This window comes from Gossypium hirsutum, chromosome D03 (genome assembly GCF_007990345.1).
Source record: "Gossypium hirsutum isolate 1008001.06 chromosome D03, Gossypium_hirsutum_v2.1, whole genome shotgun sequence".
Classification (NCBI taxonomy): Eukaryota; Viridiplantae; Streptophyta; class Magnoliopsida; order Malvales; family Malvaceae; genus Gossypium; species Gossypium hirsutum.
The window spans coordinates 3,132,851-3,140,530 of NC_053439.1; the positions used below are offsets into that span (position 1 = coordinate 3,132,851).

The 7,680-nt window shown below is 32.3% G+C and overlaps 1 long non-coding RNA gene across 1 annotated transcript; it reads right to left on the reverse strand.

The window, feature by feature from the left end:
• Positions 1-1,509: 1,509 nt before the first annotated feature.
• Positions 1,510-5,142, reverse strand: LOC121215298 (uncharacterized). The gene is made up of 3 exons (XR_005911029.1): positions 4,976-5,142; positions 4,798-4,864; positions 1,510-1,802 (listed from the first exon to the last, which is right to left on the reverse strand). It is a non-coding gene; the product is annotated as an uncharacterized lncRNA (long non-coding RNA).
• Between the last annotated feature and the right edge of the window lie 2,538 nt (positions 5,143-7,680).

Genomic DNA, 7,680 nt, shown 5'->3' on the forward strand with positions numbered 1-7,680 from the left:
TATCAAAACGACGTCGTTTGGGCATCTGAAAGTCAAGCACAAAACAGAGTCGTATCATAGCCCTTTAAATACCAAAAAAATTTCAGAAAAAATCATTTCAAACCCTTTTTAGAAAAAACCTAAAACCCGTCTCTATTTTCTCTCAACAGCTCTCTCAGGCTGGCCATCGGGCCACCGTGGTGGCCACTGGTCACCGGTAACGGCACTGTCGTCCACGGTGACCGAAAAGTGCAAAAATGGTCACCTTTTTGCCTTTTGATTCCCCGAGCCCAAAATATGTCATCTTTAATCAGAGATGACGATCCTAGGCCACTCATGGCGACTGAATCCGAAAAGCCCAGTAAGTTTTCAGCTCTTTTTTGTTTTATGTTTATTTTGAAAAAATAAAATAAAAGGACCACCTTTTTAGAATTTTTCTTTCTCTTTTGTTTTGATTATTTTTTTGTGCGTAAAAAATTACATGGATTATTGTGGCTTTTATAGCTAATTTACATGTTATATTTTACTGTGTTTGCTACTGTTCTTTGCTATTTTTTTCCTTCCGTGGTCTTTTTCTTTCTCTTTTCTTGCAGGTATCGGTGTGGTCAACGGAGGGGAGAGAAGAGGCGCCCTTTGCCGTTTTGTTACAAGGCGGCAGACGTGTGTCAGGCCTTAGGATGAGGCACGTGAGGCGTGATCGAGGAGAAGCGGCCAGAAACCGTTTTTGGCAAAAAATTAAGTTTTTGGGCTGTTGGGCCATTAGGTTACTGATTTGGGCTATTTGGGCCTGATTTTGTAAATGGACTGGACCTTTTTATTGTTTATTTTGGGTTTTTTATTTTTTTATTTTATTGTTTGTAATCTGGGCCCAGGAAAAATTGGGCCCTGACATACTGAATTGCAGATCATTAAACTGTCAGTACAGAATCTTCTTCCTTTTAACATTATCCCAACCCTCATACAATGTGTCATGGCATACATGTACAAAATCAGAATGGTGAGCAGGTAGAACATGCTGGCATATAGTAACAGAAACAGAAGGTATGAAAGTCTATGCTTTACAAAACATATTTATTTATCCTTATAGAAACACATCAGTTTTGTAACACCCATTACCCGTATCCAACACCGGAATAGGGTACAAGGCATTACCAGAACACATACACTGTAAACGTATTTAACCGAGTTATAAAATTTCATCTAAATTAAAAATTTCAAAATTATTAACATGCTTTTATAACTCTTCACAATATATCCTCAAAATATTATAATATTAATAAATAGGGCCTACGAGACCCGATACATACTCATGCAATTCAATGCTTCATTTCCATTTCATTCAATTTGAAATTTCTCATGCTCACAATTTAAATCATATCACTAGCAATTTCCATTTAATTCACATACAATTCAATGTCATTAAGTTTAACACTAATACGTATTTACCATTTAACTCAACGTTTATCGATTATACCATTCACTAACACATTTATGAAATTCTCAATTTTGCAATGAAAATATCACTTAAGCTTAAATAACAACATCATCCTGGTATAAATACACTACCACTTATCCATTTACTTTAATTCTTTTGGGCCAATTTGTCACTTACCATTCTTAATCAAATTAGGGAACATTTATGGAAAATTGAGTATTTCATTTCCACTTTGCCATAGTATAACATGGTATTGAATATGATCACTTATCACTTTCCGAAGCCATAGCACTGCCACAGTCTTACACGGATCACATTTATCACTTGTCACTTGTCCCTGATCAGATAAGTGTAGCTAAAGCTACCACTTATCACTTGTCACCTGTCACTGATCAGATAAGTGCAGCTAAAGTTACTACTTATCACTTGTCACTTGTCACTTGCCACTGATCAGAAGTACTCAAATCCGGCGTTCCGATCAATTTGATCATTTATTTGGTTTTCGCATTTTTATTTTATTCTTAACCCATCAACAAATATATATCATCATATACTATATAATTTATGAAATTAACATTTAATCATTAAATTTCAGCCATATGAACTTACTATTTCATTACCTTTCCACACTCGTTTCCTATGCACATCACACAAGATATAAACATATCATTCAACCATAGTCGCAAGCTAGTGTATTTAAACATAACTCTTTTTTTGAGCTAACCACATGATAAACCATTTCACTAGAGATTACATAATTTAAACATTACCACCCTTTTCATGATCACAGGCATATTTTCAATTAGACACTTACCATTTCAATGTATAACTTATAAATTTAACGTGGCATAATCTAGCCACTACTTGGCTAAAGCCTAAGCATGTACAACAAATATGTTAGCCAAATACACATATAGCATAAGCATTATAAGCATGGATGAGCACAACATTTATTCATGTAGAGCACTCACCAACATGTGTTAATTCATAAACCATTCATGACATTATTTCATGCCAAATCATATACCGAATATATCATACACACATACTATGAAACTTTATTTTCACACATGAGCTTAAACCATGACCAATAATGCACAAATATAAGCATCACTTCTATTTCATCGTTTATCAATTATAATCAAGCATATGACCAATTATACAAAAATCATTCATATATTCCCCAATTTTCCTCCTCCTCCTCCTCTCCATTCCACATCCTTAATGTGTATAATACAGTTAAACAACATTAACTATAATTTCACTATTCACTCACATGTATATTCAAAGTTGTTTATTCGAGTCAGAGTCACTAAATTATTTTTATTCGGAGCTACAGAGCTCCAAATTAAGATCCGTTGATTTTTCCTGAAACTAGACTTACATATCTTCTTACCATAAAATTTTTAGAATTTTTGGTTCAGCCAAATAGTACACTTTATTCTTTAAAGTTTCCCCTGTTTTGCTGTCTGACAGTTCTGACCACTCTTCACTAAAAATGAATTATCTAATTGTACAAAATTCAGATGATGTTTCTGTTTGTTTCCTTTGAAAATAGACTCATTAAGGATTCTAAGCATATAAATTATAACTCATAATTATTTTTTCTTAAATTTTTGATGATTTTCCAAAGTCAGAACAGGGGAACCCAAAATCATTCTGATATTGTCTCAAAAAATTTATTATATCTCATAATTTACAATTCCATTACTTACACCGTTTCTTCTATGAGAAACTAGGCTCAATAAGCTTTAATTTCATATTTTATTCACCCTCTAATTCATTTACCAAATTTTTTGGTGATTTTTCAAATTTAAACCACTGCTATTGTCCAAAACTGTTTTAGTGTAAAATGTTGATTTCCATTTTGCCCCAAATTTCACAGTTCATACAATTCAGTCCTTGCTCAATTAACCCCTCAGTTCAGCTAATTTTTCTCAATTAGTACTTTACCTAGACATTATAAGTTATTTCACAACTATTGAAATTCAGAATATCCACATATAACCCTAACTTCAAACTCTTTTACTATTAGGTTCCAAACATTCACTTTCTATTCAATTCTTTCAATAAAATCAGCATATGAAAAATTTAAAGCTCTAATTCCATGCTAAATCACCATATACCTCCAGCATGTATTCATAGCAACTTTCAACTTTTTTCATAGAATCAAAAACTAATGAATACAACAAGTGAGCCTAGTTGTAAAAGTCACAAAAACACAAAAATTTCAAGAAATAATGAAGAATTGAACTTACAAGCAGTAAAAATATGAATAACCAGCTTAAGGAAACCCTTCTATGGTGTTTTAGCTGATGAGAATGCAGAAAAATAAAGAGAAATCTAGATAATTTCACTTAAATCCTAGCTTTATTAAGTAAAATTTGTAATATTCTAATTTTGCCCTTAATTCTCCTTATTTTTTTTTGTACATTTGCCGTCAATCCCAAATAGACCTTGGGTCTATTTGCCTTTTAAGCCCTCTTCCTTTTATCATTTAAGCTATTTAATCATTTCCCATAATTTTGCATTTATTACAATTTAGTCCTTTTGTTCAATTAATTATCGGAACTTTAAAATTTCTTAACGAAACTTTAATACTAACTTTTTAACACTCCATAAATATTTATAAAAATGTTTATGGCTCGTTTTAAAATCTCTGAGGTCTCAATACCTCATTTTTTATTCTAATTATTTTAATATTTATTTCTAGTGCACTATTCACTATTTCAAAAATTTTCCTAACTTCACATTAAACTTATACTAACTAAATTAATAATATTTTCTACTCGTTTGTCAAATTTAGTGATCTCGAATCACCGTTCCGACACCTTTAAAAATTCAGGCCATTATATTTTTCCTCGTCGGATTTGTAGTCAAAAAACTACTATTCCGACTAGACTCAAAATCGGGCTGTTACAAGTTTTACCATGAAGTCACATGCATAGTTAAATAATAGATTCATACATACAAATTAACAAAATCATATATTATACAAACTTATATAGACATAACGAATATCATCAGAACTACCAGTACCAAATCATGCAAATGTATATATATTACAAATACCCTAAACACATCAACACAAAAGCATAGTCACCAATGCATTGTTTTCAGGTCTTAATTAAGCGGTATGGACCCTACGAAGAGGTTAAATATAGTTCACGAATCAAAACGGGCTAAAATGAGAATTTTTAGAAAATAGGCCTAATTGGCCTAGACCGTGTAGCTCACACGGTCTAGCACATGGCCGTGTGGCATCGACAGTTCCAATTTCAGCCTTTTCCTATCGTTTTTACTTTTCTTAAAATACTAACCAAACAAAATATGACCAACTTAATAAGCCACATACAATCCCAATTTGGCAATAAAACGCTTACCCAAGGACGAAATCAGCACCCTCACAGTCTTAATTCTTCGATCGGTTAATCACCTCGCGATTTCCACCTAAAACAAACTCGTATAATTAAAGATACGAAGCACTGCAGTACCCATAAATCCCCCACTTTACAAAAATTAAAAATCCCCAAAAACTGAAACAGAAAAATTAAATTATACTTATGCTAGAATCAAGTTGAAATCTATTTAATCAAACACCCGCTTCCGGAATTGAACGACACAAAGACCAATAAGCAAGAAAGCAATAAAATTTTGGAGACAAAAGATGAAGAAAGAAGAAAGATTGCAAAATTCTCTTTCTTTTCTGGAACCAACATGAAACAAATAAGAGGAGTGAATAATGGGAAAGCCAATTTTGGAGAAATCTAATTAATTAATAAATAAAATAAAAATAATAGTAATGAGGGTGAGAGAAACGTGAAGCAAAAACAATTTGTTTTTGAGAAATTCAAAAATTAAATTAAATTAAATAATAAATAATAATAGATGATAATAACTAACTAACAAATTTTATTTTGATAAATTATTTTTTTCATATTTAAATTTAACACATCAACTAACACAAAGCAGTGAAAAGTAAGGAATTAAAAATATAATTTTGTTTTGTTTACATAGGGATTTAAACACAAAATAAAAAAAAGTAAACTAAAATTTAACTACTAAATCAGCAACCTCATTTTTGATGTCATTTGCGTAGAAATAAAACATAAGTTAAATGCTCAAGGATTAAGGGTAAGACAAAAATAACTAAAATTTTAAGAAAAAGAGTTTAAACCTAAAACTTCACACACATACAACACTTATCTACTGAAATAAATTAACATAATTTTTACAGTCTTAACTAAAAATTCAACACGTGATTACTCTTAATGTAAGACAAATGGGTTGAGTCAAACATTCTTTTTGGTGTAATCTCAAACGTTATGTAATTCTTTAATTTTTAATTTTAATGTATAGTAGTAGCATTTGTGCTCATTGATGGTAAAATTTTATTTATCAATTAAAATTCATTTTATAGTTTGACAAAAGATGATAGATGGATGTTCAACGGGTGTATGGTTAATAGGCTTACAATCAGTACATAGGCTTTAAAGCAGTGGGTAAAAACCCAGCATTGATGCACAATCAATGTCTTGACTTTAGACTCTAAACTAAAGTCTATGTGCAATGGGAATCGGTGAAGTCTGTTGTCTATAATTCATTCATAATTAATTTAAATGGCGAATCTTTAACAATAATGATCTTATTTTAATCAAGATAATTAATTTCAATTTATTGGGTCAGCTAAGTTGATTAATCCGGAGATTCAATTATATTAGTATAAAATTAATATAGTTTTCATCTTTTTATACTTTTTTTTTCTGGGATTGATATTTTAACATTTTATTCGTGGAATTTATCAATATAATTGTATTTATCATATATGTAAAATTTTGAATTGATTCGATATCTCTATCATATCGATCTAAAATATCATCTATGTGAAAGGATAAATTTCAAATTTATACATGAACTTTGGTTTAGTGCAATTATGTATATAAAATTTTGATTGTGGTTCAAATGTATACATGAAACTTTAATTCTGATTCAATCATACATGTTAAAAAAATTGAAACTAACAATTTGGTGCTAGAAGGAGTGCCCACTCCCTTGCCCAACAAATTTATATGGAGACAACTTTCATATTTAAAAGTGTTGGCAATTGTACCTGTTTTTTAATAGTATGCTCCTTGTGTAGCATTTGGTGTCTGTTGGTTCTCAGTGGTTTTTTGTGCGTATCGACTGTTGGTGTTTTCTCATGGAGGAGGGGTTAGCCGATCTGCGATTAACGGAGGAAGGAGACAATAAGGAGTTGGAAGCTTGGGAGATTGAACAGAATACGGAGACATAAGACTCTTTTTTGGAGTTGCGCTTGGTAGGTTGTTTTCTAACAGCAACTACAATAAATTTTCAGGCTATGCGGATTGTGATGGCAAATCTGTGGCACCCATTGGGGGGAGTTTCCATTGCAGATGTGGGTGAGAAAATGTTTGTCTTTCAATTCTATTGTGAAATGGATTTTGATAGGGTGGTGAAGGGCGCTCCCTGGACTTTTAACAATCATTTACTTGTTTTTCATCACTTAAAACAAGGCGAAGATCATCTGGAAGTGGATTTGTTATATACAGAGTTCTAGGTTCAAATTTATAATTTGCCACATGGTTTCTTTACGGAAGCTATTGCTAAACAATTTGGAGATTTTATTGGAGTTTTCGTGGATTACGATGTCAAAGCAATCACGGCGGGTTTAAGAAATTACATGCGGATTAGAGTTAAAGTTAATATCCAGAAAAGTTTGAAGAGAATAAAGAAACTTATTGTGGCAAAAAAAGAGTTCTTTGCTATTTTCAAATATGAAAGGCTGTCAACATTTTGTTTTTTCTGTGGCAAACTCGGACATAGTGAGAATTGCTGTCATATACGAATGGTGACAGGGAGAAAGGAGCTCCCCCTTGAGTGGGATATCTCGCTCAAAGCTCCTCCATGTAGGGCAGCAACGGGAAGCAGTGTTTGGTTAAGGGAACCAACTGAAATTTGGGGAGGGTATCAGGGAATTCCTAAAAATGAGGAAGGTAAACAACGAAAGAATTTGGTGGAGTTAAACCTGATGAGGAATAATGGAGCGAATCTGGGGCTGAATTTATATGGAAAGTCAAAACAAATTTTGAATGAGGAGTTGGTTTCGACGGAGTTTGGGTCTACTGAAGAGGATCGACCCATTACTGGCGGAGAGGGGAAAAAGATGCCTAGACCCAATAATGTTCTAAATGCCTCTACCACTGATGAAATGATGTGGAGGAATGGTTTAGAGGAAGATGATAATC